At 36.3% G+C, this 17,823-nt stretch overlaps 1 protein-coding gene across 1 annotated transcript in view; it reads left to right on the top strand.

Annotated features, from left to right (window-relative positions):
• LOC150092928 (cholesterol transporter ABCA5-like) overlaps window positions 1–17,823 on the top strand; it is a 640,434-nt gene that overhangs the window by 578,049 nt on the left and 44,562 nt on the right. The window lies entirely within an intron of this gene.

Raw genomic sequence — 17,823 nt, 5'->3', positions numbered from 1 at the left:
GCATCATTCCCAGAATTCTTTGTATTGTCCTCACAATTTTGGCAATGTTTCTCCTAAATTTCAGATCCTTATCCACTATCACCCCAAGATCTCTTATTTCCTCCACCTCGAACAATATATCCCCACGAAGTTTTGATCCTCCTAATGAAAATCTTTCCTTGGGGTAAGAACAACATTCCTACAAATACATAAATTATTATTCTGTTGTTATTACAATATTAGATTAATTGCAAAAGAAATGTATCAAGACACTTCTTTCAATTTCAAAATTTAAAAGACTGTTATGGAAGCACGTGCTAAAAGTGGGAAAAACCTATATATTATCAATAGCATTATGACTTCAATTTCTTAGAAAAAATGATAGATTAATTGGGATTTATTACCATTTACTAAACAAATCAAATTCCTGATATATTTTGGTATTTATAACTAGTAGCATATTCAAGGTTTCAGACAAAACTTATTAATGTTCTATCTGCAAAAATTTGAAAAATTTGATATTTAGAAATACAGTAGTGTATGAGCCATTAATAATGGAATAATGAATGACATTGTTATTGATATTGTACCATATACACCTCTCTGATATCTATCAGAAATGGTACAATCAAAGGGGATATCTATCAGAGGGGGGAGTAGTATCAGGGAGAGTAGAATGCTTACAAGTGGAGTTCCACAGGGTTCATTCCTGGACTATTGCTATTCAATCTTTATGTCAATGATATCGGCACAGGACTATGTGGAGATTTTCAGTTTGTTTGCAGATGATGGGAAGCTAAGGAGGGTTATTAGTAATAGTGCTGGAGTTTTGGCTCTTCAAGAGGATTTGAATAAGCTAGAGAGGTGAGCAAATAAATGGGGATGGCTGTTTAATACAACTAAATGTAAGAATTTTAAAATTTGGGATCAACAGATCAGATGCTTCATACTCACTTGGTTCTGAGATATATTGCAAAGGTTGTGAAGATATCTTAAAGAATTGCAACGATCTAGAAGAGAACATTGACCATGAGAGATAAAAGTGTGTTGGTCCCATTGTATAAAGCTTTGATCAAACCACATCTGGATTTCAGTGTTCAGATCCAGTCACTGGGATTTGAAGAGAATGAAGTAACATTGGAGAGGATGCAGAAATGAATAAGAAAAATGATATCAGAACTGTACAACGCTGATTATGAGGATAAACTGAGGGCAAGCAGAGTTTAGTGGTTAGAAGACAAAGAGGGGTATATGATTGAGACATTTAAGCTGTTGAAGAAACATATTAACACTGAGGAGATTTTTCATTTGGCAGAATGAGGGAAAGGAGCAAGGACAAGAGGCCATCCCTGGAAGTTGAAGAGAAGGTGGTGAGTAAAAGGGCATGAAGTAAATGCTCACCATCCTCTCAGACAATGTATTTCACACATTGCCTGAGAGGGTGGCAAATGTGCAAATTGTGGATGATTTTAAGGAGTGGTATGATAGGCTTTGTGTTGACTAGTGTTGACCTCCCACAATACATCTTCTGACTCCAGGTTAATAAAATAATAATATTATTTTTATTGTTATAAAGCACCTCCATGGAGTTCAAAGACTCACCACAGAAAACCCAAACTATCCACATGATCTATCACACCTCTCCTTGGACCCACTAACAGATAGTGCACCACAACTGACTCTGGCAACCTTTCACAATTCTACAAGCAAAAAATCTAGTCCTAACACCCCTACTAACCACACCTTTATTCAACTTCCAGGGATGAGCTCTTGTTCTGACCACTCTGGCCAAGTGCTGAAACATTTCTCTTGTATCAATCCTATAAAAATCTTTAAGCAGCTTAAATGTTTCTATCATATCCCTTCTTTTTCTCCTTTCAACCAACTTCTGCAATCCACACGCCCTCAATCAATCCTTATAGGGAACATTAGACAGCCCACTCACCATTTTGGTTGCTCACCTCTGAATCTGTTCTGCTGCTTTCTCATTCCCAAGAAACCCAGGACATCAGACCTGAGCACAGTAATCCAGATGTGGACATATCAAGGCCTTATAAAGAAAAATAACTTCCTTATCTCCACTTGTTAGTGTGTTCTTCAATAGTCAAGTAATCTTAGGGAGTATCTTAGCAATATGTTCTCTAAACTTTAATTCTTTGACTGCCACCACCCCTAAATCTCTAGCATCATCTATTTCCTGGAGTACTGTTCCATCAATATGGTACACAGCTTATAATTTATTTATCCCAAAATGCATGACTTTACATTTCTCCACATTAAACTGATAGCCATTGTCTTTTGCCGATACTAACAGCCTATTTAAATTGTCCTACAAGCTCTCCACATCACCTTGATTAACTATTACTCTCTACCTAATTTTGTATCATCAGCAAACAACCGAATATTTCCTTTCAGGATATTTCCTATACGATTTCAATGGTCCTATCACTGAACCTTGCAGTATACCACTAGTTACCAGTTTTCACTTTGATTCTGACCCTCCATATACCACTTTTTGATATCTGTCCAACAGCCACCCTTTTATCCTCATAACCAGTGTCATATCTACCCCCATTTTTTCTAATTTGTATAACATTGTTCCATGTGTATTCTGTCATATGCTTTTGCAAAATCCAGCAGAGTTATCTTGTAGCCATTTCCTTTATCCAACTCAGATTACTCTGTTATAAAACATTATTAAATCACTATGGCATGATCAACCCTTCACAGAGCCACATGGCTCCTCATACAGTATCATATTTTTATATACCCATTCTTGAATTCTCTTTTTGACCTATTTTTGTAGTACATTTACCATCATGCCTGAGAAACTGATTGGTCTATAATTTGCTACTGCAGTCATAGAATCTCCCTTGCAGAAGGGAATTATTTTGTCCTCTTTTCTTTTCCTTGAAACTCGACAAGAGCTGAGACTTAAATTAAACAGCCTAGTCAGAAGCATTGCCAGTTCCTTTGCACATTCTCACAAAAACCAAACTGATATTCTAATTCCACAGCTGTATTTACATTGAGATTCTGTAATATCCTAAGAATCTCCAGTTCATTGACCTCTTTTCTCACATCAGTATCTGTCACATATGTTACAGCAATAACCACATATACCACTTATAGTTCCACATATACCACTTGAAACTTTTGACAAGGTTGCATTAATCAATACCAAAAACTCTTCCCTCTTGTTTTTGATACTTCTGGCATTAGTATAGAGAAACTGCAGTGTTCCTTTATGCCCCCACCCACTTTTACTTCCTGAATTGACTATCCTATTCAATATTTTTGCTTGAGAGACTAAATTCTACATTTAGCCATTCTCACCCTCACTCGCTTCATGGGTGACTTAACACGAACTCACCTGCTTCCAACTTAATTGTTGAAGTTTTCCTGAATATGCACTTCAGCATGCTCAGAGAACAAAGCTCTCTCTAGCCACCTAACACCAAAACCATTTAGATGCAGTCCATCAGCATTATATAAATCCTTCTTTCAATCAAGCCCAGACCACAGATCCACAATTCCTACATCATTCCTTCTGTACAACCTACGTACTGATTCATTGGCTACCAATGCCTTTCTCCTCAGTTTGCCACTATTATAGGCAGGAGATTTACAATCTTCACACTTCTCACTCTTCAGTTTTGCTTCTTCTAACAACTCCTTTATATCCTTCCTCATAGAATACTTCTCACCTCTTTAATCATTTGTGCCAACCAAGACAAGTAGTTCTTTCGTCTTACCATTTCTTCATCCAAATGGCATAACTAATATCGTGAATTTTTGCACCTGGGAAATGCTATTTTGTTATACTTCCATTAAGTCATCATCATCAAATTCCTGCCATGTACCCTCAAGGGGTGTACAGGATATGACAGTACTACATGAAAAAATTACATCATTACTAACTTCCTATCTACAATTTTCCTCCAAATCAGTCTGTTACTTGTCAAGACTCCAACATTATCAGATCTTATATTTCTATCGTCTAAGGCACTTTGTACCGTATCAATCCACCTATATCTTGGTCTTCCTCTGGGTCGTTTTCCTGCCAACCTGGCAGAGAACACTTGTTTTGCTAATCTTTCCTCTCCCATTCTATTTAAGTGACCATACCACCTGAGATTAGCTCTGCTAATGCATTCCTGGATGCTTACAATGTCAAGTTCTTTCCTAATATCCTCATTTTTAATATGATATTGCCATTGATGCCATCTGTTCATGCCTCTAATCTTTCTCAGGACTCTCATATCTCTGGTCTCTAGTCTTTGGTCAAGTGTTTTACTTCTGACCCAGCTCTCAGATCCATAAGTTAAAACTGGTTTGAACACTGTCTTGTATACAGCTAATTTAGTGTTCCGACTAATTTCTCTCTTATTCCATATGAATTTATTCAATTGACTTCCCGCCATACCAGCTTTGCTGATTCTGTTGTCTATTTCTATATTTAATTTACCATCTTCAGTAAAAATCGTGCCTAAGTAGCTAAAATGTTTTACTTGTTCCACAGGTTCTCCATTCACAACGCAGTTGACATTTTCAATGATTCTGCCTATTTTCATTGTCTTTGTCTTTTTATTGCTGACCTTCATACCATATCTATTACAACAGCTATTCAATTTAGTCAGAGAATCTTGCAGACTTGTAGCGGATTTATTTAGAAGTATAATATCATCCGCATAAAGCAAATTGCTGACATTAACATCTCCAATTTTGATATCAGGTTTAATACCACTTTCCTTCATAATGTGATCCATATAGATAATGAATAACAGGGGGGATAATGTACATCCTTGTCTCACACCAGATTTAACATTAAACCATCTTCCTGTACTTCCTTCAATTCTAACTGCTGACTTACAACTCAAATAAAGACTAAGTATTGCTTGATATAATGCCCCATTGACACCATATAACTGCAGCGTATTGAATAGCTTCTCTCTTGGGACCTTGTCATATGCCTTTTCCAAATCGACAAAACTTAAATACAGATCTTTGTTATATTCCCATGATTTCTCGACTATTTGTCGTAAAGTGAAGATCTGATCCTGACAGCCTCTATTTGGCCTGAATCCAGCTTGTTCTTCACCAACCTTTTCTTCCACAATTCTTCTTAACCATTTCTCAAGTATACTTGCATAGATCTTGCCAGGAACACTCAGTAGGGAAATACCTCTGTAATTCTCACATTCAGTTTTATTTCCCTTTTTATATATGGGTACTATGAGAGCTCTACTAAAATCATCGGGAATTCGTCCCTCTGTCCAGGCTTTCTGAACTATGCAGTGCAGCCACTGTAAGACTTTTATACCACCATACTTCAGCATTTCTGGTCGAATATCATCTACTCCTGCTGCCTTTCCACATTTCAAGCCTATGATGGCTTTTTCTGCTTCAAGTATGGATATGTATTCCTGACTGCATACCTGGTCAGTGTTTTTTATCACTGTGCTGTCATCACTGCTTATTTCATTTAGCAGTTTTTCAAAGTAATTACTCCATACTTCAAGGATACTTCCATTAAGTTCCCCCCCCCTAATCACTGAATCTTTCTTTCGCCTTACCATTTCTTCATCCAAATGGCGTAACTAATATCGTGAATTTTTGCACCAGGGAAATGCTATTTTGTTAACTTCCATTAAGTTCTCCCCTAATCACTGAATCTCTGCACATAATTTTCACCTTATCTTTTATTTTTCATTTGTTCACTTAGTCCTTATTATTACTTCAGAAGACCTGCTTCTTTCTCTTCTCAGCCCTGCTAATTTATTGCCTGTTCTGCAATTTTTCAATCTTGCGCTTTGTTCTGTGAAGGATAACATTCAAGCGTACTCTTTTTTTTATTTATCTCCTTTTCATTCTCCTCTATTACTACATCACACTTTTGACATTATTTCGAACATTTTCCATCATACAGTCATTACTATCCACTTTATTGGCATTTGCTCCATTCATCAACTAGTAGGTACTCACTTGTGAAACATTTAATGCACACACTCTCTCTCTCTCTCTCTCTCTCTCCGGTTTCAATTTCCTACAACATATCCTTTAATTTTTCTGACAAATACATCTCACACATGCACTGCAATCCTACAAATTCAAATCACAAGACAAAGTGGTCTTTATCGGCATTGTTCTATCACACATTGGTGCAATACCAACAATTTTGTATTTAAACAAAGAATTTAAACAACATTTATTTACAAAACAAATAACTCAGTCAATTACACACCTGTTTAAAACAAAAATTACCATAAATTATCTTAATATTATCCATTATATGAAAATATGAAATATCGAAAGAAAAGAAAACAAATAGCACAGTCAGACAAGAATTACTTTATAAAAAGACAATATTAGAAAAAATTAGAAAACAACAACTGAGATGATTTGGCCACGCTGTACACATGGATGCTGACAGACTACCTAACATCCTAAAGAATACTTTTCCAACTGAAAAGTATTTATTAGAATGTTAGGTAGACCAAGAATCACCTGGCTGAAACTAATAAGGAACATTTCAGGATGTAGAACTTATAAGGAACATTTTCAAACAGTAAGGAATAGAGAAGACTGGAAGATCCTGCTCAAGGGAAGACTCAACCCTTCTTAGACAGAAGAGAATAATAATAAGAAAATATGAAAAAATTAGTTATCTTTTAGAACCGCTAATAACCATGCAGCACACACAATACACCACCTAATGGAATCCTTATTAACAATCACACAATATCATTAACATCTGACCTCCATGGAGGCAGACTCCGTGGAGGTCAGATGTTGTGATAGGTACAAACTATCATGCGAATCTCAGTAACTGTGCCTTAAACTGACTCAATGTGTCTACATTCACAACACACACAGACAATGCATTCTACTCACCAACCACTCTCCATGTAAAGAACCTTATCCTCACACCCTATGATAACACCCTCCTAATACAGTTTCCAGGGATGTTATCAACCTGATAACATCCCTGATAACAACCTGATAACAACCCCAGACTAGCTTATATGTCTCAATCATATCCATCCTCTTCTCCTTCTATTGACAAGGCTTTGTAATTGACATTGTCTGAATTTGTCCTCATACTCCACATTCCAAAGACTACTGACCATCTTTGTGAATCTTCTCTGGATCCTTTCTAACATATCCTCATCACCATGAAAACATGTTGACCAAATCAGTGCACAATCCTGATCAAGATCTTATACATTAGCATCATAACCTCTATTTCCTCATATCAGGATAATCTACATCAGGGGTTCCCAACCTTTTTGTTTCCTAGAGCACATTCTAAAATACTGGTAGCCATCTATTTTTTCAAGCAAATTTTTTGAATTCTTTTGTTAAATGAATACATACAAAGTTTACATTATAATCAAATGTTTTATTACTTAAAAGTTTACATTATATAAAAATTTAAATATATGTAAGTTAGTGTGATCTTTGGCATTTCATTGGTCAGTGCTTCATAATTAGGAGAATATGATGATATTCCAGTTCTTAAACTGGAATGAACAACTTCGAATGTGCATCTACTTTACATTGTATGCATTTAATACTTGTCCTGTGTCATTAACGCATGCATCATATAGCATACCATGAATTGTTGCATGATTATTTCAAACTATACGGCACATGGTTGACCAGCGGCAGGCACACACAAATTGGTCGACGGGCGCCAAGGTGCCCGTGGGCATAGGGTTGGGAACCCCTGATCTACATCATTGCTATTATACAATGTGATGTCTTCACAACTTTTGCAATGTGCGCAGTTAGCCACTCAGCTAACCATGGACTGTTATACTACACAAGTTAGGAAAAACATTATCTCCCTTTAACAATCCCATGCTGATAACCCCGGAGAATACTGCTGTTATCAATCCATTTCTATATCTTAGAAATGGGTTGAATAGCTACAGCTTTATCACCACCTTTATGCAGTGGAACAATTTTACCCTCCTTCCACTCCCTTGGAACTTGCGCTGTTGCAAGACTTTTATTAAACAGGCATGCCAATGCTGCTGCCTATTCCCTGGAACATTCCCTTAAGACACGTGGTGAGTATGTCACCAAATCCTATTGCCTTATTGACATCAAGGCTATTTATTTCCTCAAATACCTCCTGATCACTCGCAATTAAGCCATCCTCTGCTATGTCCTCTACACTTGAGTTTTTCATGATTACACCCTAATGAGAATAAAACACCCATATAAATTGTTTGCTGAATACCTCAAGAATATCTTCTGTAACAGTTACCACCATTTTCATCCATTAACAACATCTTGCCAATTTCTGCTCATACTGCACTTTTGTGTTCCTTACTAACTGAGTCACACTCCTGGCTTGTTCTTTATACTTTTCATGTAACTGATCACCATTATTCATCTTATACTGCCTGCAAAGTGCTTTCTTCTTCTAGGTTTTATTTTAAGTTACTCATTCATCAATTTTATACCTACCTTATTCAGCCTTTTGACCTTTGGATACATTCACCCATTAATGCTGCTATGTATTTTTTTGTCAGTTTCCAAGCAGCATTTATTTCAGTATCCAGAGAGTTCATCAAAAAGGCAATTAATTGAAAGACAATTCATCAAAAAGACAATTAATCGAAAGACAATTCATCAAAAAGACAATTAATCGAACGAACAATTCATCAAACAATAATTCGTCGAAAATGCAATTTATAGAAAAAACAATTCACTGAAAATTTTAACTTTTCATAAATGTTATGATAAAAGTGATCCATTTAGAACAAATACTGAACCGTGCAGAGTGAGAAAGCAATGCTACTTTAATAAGGAATAATTATAGAACAATATGGTTTCTTATTGTCTTTTTTTTGTCTGAAAACTGTTTCATGTCTGTTCATGGGACTGATTTGCCTGTTTCCGGGAGGAAAACCCAGCCTACGCAGGCTCCATTATTATTATTGCTACTAGTAGTAATATGCGACATTCAATACAGCAATTATTATGGGATGAATTTTATTCATCCCATAATAATTCAAATAGAATTATTATTGGATTGCAAGAAAATGTTGAACCGTTCCAGTTTTCAGTTCAGCTATATTCGGTGCAACAAAGAAATAACATGTCCAAATTATGTATTACAATAACTCTCTGACTTAGCAGAATTAGTAGAAGTTGTCAGTACAAGAAGCTGTCAGCACAGTTTAGTTTTTGTTCTAAATGCATCTCTTTTATCATAACATTTTCGAAAAAAAGTTTCAAAATGATATTAGCAATTCTGCTTTGGCTGAATCAATTTAATGAAATTTTAGTTAAAGTTTTCGGTGAATTGTTTTTTCAATGAATTGTCTTTCAATTAACTGTTTTTTCGATGAATTTTCATGAAACCTTTATTTCCTTACTGCTCCACTCCTCATTCCAAGCTATATCCTTTCCTCGCAGAAGTCTGCATATCGCCAGCAGCCACAACCCAGGTATATATCATTTCATGATCATTCCCACCAACAGGAAGGAAAGTGCAAAACCAAACTAACAATTACATCCTCTGATGAAAGGATCAGAATCTGAAGCTCTAGATCCTTGCATGCCCTGCTTTATATGATGCCTGAGATAGTTGTCTCTCAAGAACTCAAGAAATTCATTTTCCTTATTACCAAATGTTATCTCTTCATTCCAATCTCTACGACCATAATTAAAATTACCCATAATAATCACCCTTCAGTTTTTGTTCTAAATGCATCTCTTTTATCATAACATTTTCGAAAAAAGTTTTGAAAATGTGTAAACAACTAGGTTTGTTCACTAACCTAGTTGTTTACACATTTCTTCATCACCAGATTCCACATTCTCTGACCTATAGTAACATACAATTAAATATGTCTTCCTGTCACCAACACTTTATACAACACTGTCTCATAACCATTGTTTCTATTTCCTTCTTTCATGCCCACCTTATATGTAGATAATTCTCCTGCTATCACTAGCAGCACTTCTCCTCCCTTCTTGTTCTTTCTATCCTGACAAAATACACTATTCTTTTGAGGGGACAACTACCTCAGATAGTATGTAACAGATGGCACACAAGGATTATGGATCTTGGATTTGCTCATCTGATCAGATCAGAAGATATTATAAATGAGGTGTCAAATCACCATCCAGTTGGTGAGAGTGACTGTGAAGTGATTATCTGGGTGGTTGCTAGCCTTGAGAACCTCTGTGAGAAAAGGGTATGTGTGGAACTACATGGCTGGTCATTATGAGGAACTCAGAAGACAGCTTGCAGGTGTAACATAGAATTAGGAATTAGCTGAAAAGTAGATCAATTGCAGCTTGGGGGGGATATTCAAGAACTGTCTAGTAGAAGCAATGTCTAAATGTATTCCAAGAGTCAAAAGGTTAAATAAGGTAGGGGTGAAATGGATGAATGAAGAAATTAAGTATGCAATACAAAGAAAAAGGGCATTATGGAGGCAGCATAAGAGAAATGGAAATAACCAATTCCATGAGGACTACAAAGACCAGGCAAGGCAGATGACTTGGTTGGTGAGGGTAGCTAAAGAGAGGTATGAACAGCAGTTAGCTAATGAAACCAAAAAGAATCCTAAGGAGTTCTTTTGATATGTAGCCAGCAAAAGAAAGAATGATTATGGAAGGATGACATTGATTGGAGAAAATGGTATAAAGACAGCTGTAGCAGAATGTGTGGTGGAGATACTTAATGAGAAGTTCATAAAGGTCTTTCAATTTTGTGAATGTGACCATGGAGAGATTGAGAGCAGTTGATGATGGGGAAGAGAGACTGACTGTAAGTGAGCAAGAGGTGTATGGGGAGGGAGTTGAGTAAACTAGATGTTAATAAAGCTGTGAGACTTGATAATATATCGCCACGTATTCTCAAGGAATGTGCCAGGGAGTTGATGCCGGCCTTGACATATTTTTTTAATATGAATCTTGCACTGTGTCAAGGTCCTAAGGAGTTGAAGGAGGGCAAGATTGTGCCACTTCATAATGGAGGTGATAGAACTCAAGCATCAAACTATAGGCCTATCTGTTTGTCAGGTGTTGTAGTTAAGTTGTTGCAGAAGCTTGTGAGAACTAGGATCCAGAATTGGGTTGAAAACAATGGTATTATCTTTCATGGACAGCATGGATTTACTAAAGGGAGGTCATGTTTTAGTAATCTACTTATTACAATAAGGTGACTGCTTCAATGGACAGAGGAGAAGGATATACAGTATTTTGCAAAGGCTTTTAATAGATTACCACATGATAAGTTGATAGTCAAACTAGAGTGGATGAGGTTGGATATTAGATTGGTGCATTGGATTGGAGACTGGCTATCTGATAGGTATCAACAAGTTGTGTATGGGGGGGGAGTGATATCCAGGAAAAGGAAAGTTACTAGTGGTGTGCCTCAGGGGTCTGTTTTACCAATTCCTCTTACATTCCCATTCTCTCTTCATCTCTCATACTACCACTATTTCCATTGCCAAGCACTTCTGTCTCTTCAATACCACTCTCCTAATCTTTTACTTCATCTCTTACTTCTGATCTCTTGCTTGCATCATATACATCTTGCAACAGTTTCTCCAGTGCACTCACTTCAAAGTCATTCAAATATAGTACATTGCATCTGCATAATTCCATTCTTCCCTCAAATGCACACCATACATTCACAAACTCTACTTCCTTCTCCTCATACAGCTCTGCTAGCACATCATTCATGATTCTGGCTCTCCATCTCAATTGATTATTGTCATACCTCAGTAACACACTGACAACCTTTTCCACTATACCATTATCTTTCACTCTCCTCAATAACCTCCTGTTATTCATCCTTACATTCTCCTATGTCCACTTAAACCATTTTTCCTCACATCCACCTCTAATTCTCTTGCTTGTTTCCTCCTCATGTCCAAAGCATGAATTATCTTTCATTCTCCCTCCTAGATAGCAAACCTTATGGACTCTCTCATCTGACAATGGAATCTCCATACACTGCTCTTCTCGAATCACTCTTCACCTCTTTTACCCTTTTTTTTTCTTTCATTCTATTCTTTTGCACACTTTCATTTGTTTCCACCAAACATCTAATATCACTCTACATATTCCTCTTATAATTTTTCATTTTGAACAAGTCTTTCTTGAAATCTTACATTCCGACAGCTTTACTCTGTCACATTCTTGATTTCTTTCAATCCCTCAGTCACTCTTGCCTTTGTTCTATTTCTGTTTCTTTCATTTCTTCAGAGTGTTTCGCATCCGTTAACTCGTAGTGTAACAAAATATCGCACTTCCTACAAATCCATACTTTCTCTCATTTCCTGTTCAGTCTAGTAATAATAATAATAATAATCTATCAGCTATCTCTGCTTCATGCATTGCTTAACTATGATTGTTGAAATTGTTGAGATCTGAGGTACTGCTGAGCTGAGGTACTAGAAATTATGATGAATATAGATTCCACATTCTAAATTCATAATTTCTTGTAGCTGTGGTCTAATCATTCTCTTACTAGCCAGTGATGATCACCTAGATATAGCAAACATCCTGGCTAAATCCAAACCACCTAAGTGCAGTATACCACAAAACAAAGAAATAACTTAAAAACATATACAAGAATACAAAAAAATCATGAAAACTAAACCTAATAAGAGCAGTTCAACTATCATTATGAATCAAGAGCAACATGACAAAAAATGCAAGGTCCTCTAGATGTACATTTCTACTCTCTCTCTCTCTCTCTCTCTCTCTCTCTCTCCCTCCCTCCAAATTATACATCAAGATCCCACTATGTCTCAAAAGAAGAACGCTCATAAATTATTGAAAAAAAAAAAGTTGCTTCTTGACCCAAAGAGATCATAACCGAATTAATTCTTGTTTATATTAAACCACCGTATATTTATGGAGCCAGTACAGATTGGTCAGTTGATAGAGTTTCTGCTGCTAATGCTCATGCAAAAAGTTAAGAAAGTCTGGGCACAGTTAGTAGTTGGAAGGGGATCAATTTTTCAATGCTGTTGGCACTCTGCTGAGAATTGGCCATTCTCACAGGGTTAACTTCGGCCTGTAAACTGATGGATGCCAGACCTCTGTACTCTCGGCACATGTGGTGATATGACATGAATTGACATATTTATAGAACTCGTAAAAAATTCGCAAACCCAATGCCCTCCGACGCCCATAATTGATAATATAGACATTTCCATTTACAAACTTACCAAACTGTTAGCAAAGTTACTTGCTCCCCTCACAGGCTCCCCTTTTATAAAAAAATTTGTTCCTTTCAGATCTTTAGTAAAAATCATATCCTTAAAAATTCAGACATAGTTTATTTCGACATCACATCTTTATTAACTAATGTACCATGTACCACTAATAGAGGGCCCTTGATTTTGTAGTCAAACTTTCTCTTCTCCCCCTGACAGTTTTGAATTATTTAAATTTACTGTGCATATGGGCTACTGTACTTAGCAAGGAAAATCTACGAACAAATTAATGATACTTCCCCTTTAGCATTTGATAATGATGGTGAATCCTGGAGAATGCAGGACTATCACAGCTGTTTGCTGATGATGCAAAACTAGAATAGGCATTAATTAATGAAGGTGATGTAGAGATCCTCACAAAGAGAGCTTCACAGTCCTACATTTGAGCTTGAAAGGAGATGTGTCAGGCAGAAGTGGAATTAGTAGGAGATGCCTGATGAATGAAAATACATTAGGAACCCTGAATATTCTGGCTAATGGGACTCTGGTGAAGCTGCAACAGACTTAGCAAGCCAGTAATGGATTTATTTAAATCTGAATAAGATCTGAAGGAATAAAAGCTGGACCAATATAAATGGAGAATGAACTGGACTGGAAAGGAAACTGAGAATAAGAACATTGAAATCTGTGAATGGAAATCGTATTGATACTTAAAGATGAGGAATGTAAAGATGAAGGTGAAGATGAGGAATTAGTGGATTGCAGAAGAATTATAATTGCAAAGGAAGTTAGATGTCTTGGGTTTGAGACAAAGTGGAAAAAACTCATAAGAAAAGAGGAACTTAAGAGCAGACAATGCTTTGTTTTGGAAAGGAACTGATGTCCATTGAAAAACAGTGCAAGAAGTAAATGACTGACTTATAAAATGTGATGAATTAGTGTTAGGACAATGAGGCTTATATTTGAATATAATGAAAACAAATGTCGCTTATCCAGGTATATGCACTACAACAAGGTCTATATATAGAGAAAAAGACATTATTTGAGGAACACTTTGAGAGAAGTATTATGAGAGATTGACAATATTGTGCTTTCTGGGTTTGAAAATTAATGATGTTAGTCAGGCTATTAGAGCACAAAGGGAAAGGATAGGGTGAAAGAGATTATTGTATTGGCTGGAATGAATAATTTGAAAGGAGAAAAGTGTAACGTAATCTAGAGCAGTGCAATGGATATTTTAAACTGAACAAATGATCGTAAAAAAATGAATCAGTTAGTCTCAGACGACAGCACCTATCAACTTTGAAACATAACTCAACTAATCAAATTAAAAAGAAAACAGTAGAATTACTTAAATCAGTCACTTTCTGGCCACAGACACAGTTAAAAGTCTACTTCCATACTATGCTAATTCCCCGAGAATTTGTGGTTTGCCTAAAATTCATAAGCAGAACATACCACTTCAGCCTGTAGTTGAAGTTATCAACAGACACACGATTATCATCTACCCAGAAAACTAGCATTGACACTCATAGAGTTAGTAGGTCATTCCCCTTCTGTATAAAAAATGCACAACACTTTGTAACAAAATTAAGGAAATTACACTTGATAAAAGTGATTTATTTTTCAGTTTTGATGTGTCTGCCCTTTTCACTGATCATTCACACAATTCTTCTTTTACAGGAAAAATTCTCCCCACCCCCAGTCACCCTCAGTATCATGGCACTCTTTGCCCATCTATTATGCAGTGGCATAGCTGGGGGGGGGGGGCACCACTTTGAACCTTTTTGAACTTTTACAGTTAATTCTAAAATACAGTCTCAAGAACTCAGTTCCAAATATTGTAATACTACTGCGAAAATTTTCTCACAATTGCTGTAAGTGTTGCTAGTTGTGAGAGGAGTTTTTCTAAATAAAATGGATTAAGAATTACCTACATTACTATGAAATAGACTTCGCCAATGTCATCGATGATTTTGCTAACAGAAAAGCAAGAAATATAATATTTTAGAATGTTGAAATTAAAGTTTTACTTGAAAAATAAACATAGCATTTTAATTTATTTCCCTATGCATCGTTTTGACTTTTTGTAGTATTTTTGGTGTGTATTGAGAGGGGCGGCAAAAGCTCTAGCTACACCACTGGTACTATTTTCGGTTATTTTGTGTGACAAAATACCTTTTACCTGCTAAAAGAAAGCACAGCCATCGGCTCACTGTTCCCCCCCACCACCACCACCACCAAATTGCTAATTTTTATATGGAAGCTTTTGTGCATCTTGCTCTAGATTCCTTTATATAAAACCCAAAGTCAGACTTACGGTAATGAATAATGAAAACATCCTTGATGTTTTCGTTATCTGGACTGCATGGCTGCCACACTTTAGACACCTTCCTCAGCCACCACCTGAACAAACAACACAAATGCATACAAATGCATCCTCATTCCTGTGCCCATCCACTCAATCTATTCAAGTCTTCTTGTTGTAAGGCCACGACATCTTCTTTATTCTTCATACTTTGTCCCAACTTTCCACCAACTGCAAACAACTGAATATTCCCATCCAAATTTTTGCCAATATCATTACCATACAGGTTAAATAGCAATTGCCCTAAAACAGAACCCTGAGGCACACCAATACTTTCCTCTTCTGAGATATTGTTCCTTCATGCACAACTTGCTGATACCTATCAGATAGCCAGTCTCCGATCCAGTGCACTAATCTAATATTTAACCCCATCCACTCTAGTTTAACTATCAACTTATCATGTGGTAATCTATCAAAGGCCTTTGCAAAACTAAGTACACTACTGTGAATCCCTCGCTTCTGTCCAATGAAGCTGCAATTGTAATAAGTAAGTACATTACTAAAACATGACCTTCCTTTAGCAAATTCATGCTGTCCATCAAAGATAATAAAATTATTGTCAACCCAATTCTAGATCCTGGTTCTCACCAGTTTCTCCAACACCTTAACTACAATATCTGACACACGGATAGGACTATAATTTGACGCTTGATTCTATCACCTCCCTTATGAAGCAACATAATCTTGCTGTGAAGCAACATAAACCCTTATGAAGCAACATAAACCTCCTCCTACTCCTTTGGAACTCGACCCAGTGCAAGACTCATATTGAAAAAATATGTCAAGGCAGATGCCAACTCACTGGCACATTCCTTCAAAATACATGGTTATATATATTATCAAGACCCACAGCCTTATTAACATCAAGTTTGCTCACTTACAGTCAGTCTCTCCTCCTCATGATCAACTGCTCTCAAACTCTCCATGGTACCATTCACAAGATTGAAAGACCTTTATGAACTGTGCATTAAGTATCTCCACCTTCTGCAACAGCTGTCTTTATACCATTTTCTCCAATCAATGTCATTCTTCCATAATCATTCTTTCTTTTGCTGGCTGCATATCCAAAGAACTCCCTAGGATTCTTTTTGGCTTCATTAGCTTACTGCTGCTTATACTTCACTTTTGCTACCCTTACTGATCAAGTCACCTTCCTTGCCTGTTCTTTGTAATCCTCATGGAATTGATTATTACCACTTGTCTTATGCTGCCTCCATAATGCCTTTTTTCTCTGCATTGCATGCTTAATCTCTTCATTCATCCATTTCACACCTACCTTATTTAACCTTTTGATCCTTGGAATACATTTAGACATTGCTTCTACTAGACAGTTCTTGAATATCACCCCCAAGCTGCATTGATCTCCTTTCCTTTCCTTTCCTTTCCAGGAAAAAATTTTCTTCCTATGGAGAAAATCTCAAGATTCCTACATCCACCAAAACCACCTCATCATCCTCTTAAAAAACCACGAGTCTACAAAATCCATTGCTCTTGCGGGATTTGCTATGTAGGACAGACAGGAAGATCTGGAGAAATACGCATGGCTGAACACCAAAAAGACGTACAATACAAAAGAGAACAAAAAACGGGTCTTGCTTTCCATACCACTGTCACTGGACACGATGTAATCTTGCAAAAAACGACAATGTCATACATAGAAAACAACAGTTATATAAGAAAATTTAAAGAAGCTGCTAATATGCTAAAAAACCCAACCCAATGCAATAAAAATCATGGTTTAATTCTCCATCAAGTGTGGTCAGCTCTAATAAAAAATCTACCTCAATCTGAGCTCGGACTGTATGAACGAGAACAAGCACACATGACATCGTCCAGTATTGTTCAACGTGAATAACGTTATATATCTGCATTCTGTTATTTGAGTTTTATGAATAGCCAGACCAGACGGTTATGATTTGTATTTATTAATTCTCTTGTTTAACCTTTAAATTATACTATTTACCCCTGAAGATGTAAATCCTACGATTTACGAAACTTGTCGGGAACTATTATTTCAGTGTTTTATAGAACTGAATAATAATAAAAAAATGTGGTGTAATCACCGAAATATGTCTTTTAAATTTATTATAGTCTAACCAAGTGGAAAAAAAACTTCCAAAATATTGGTATGCCAACCTGCCATTTTAATAAAGAATGCCTTTTGAAAGCTTTACATTTCATTTATTGAATATTTTTCCTTCTTGCTTAATTTTTTTTGTAATAAAACATCTCATGAATTGTGATATTTATTTGTAATAAATGAGTTTTTTAAAAATA

This window comes from Typopeltis vanoorti, chromosome 24, assembly GCF_054136105.1.
Source record: "Typopeltis vanoorti isolate ZY-2024b chromosome 24, IOZ_Tvanoo_1.0, whole genome shotgun sequence".
In the NCBI taxonomy this organism is placed as follows: Eukaryota; Metazoa; Arthropoda; class Arachnida; order Uropygi; family Thelyphonidae; genus Typopeltis; species Typopeltis vanoorti.
The sequence above is the reverse complement of the archived record's forward strand: the minus strand, read 5'-3'. Positions and strand labels throughout refer to the sequence as shown.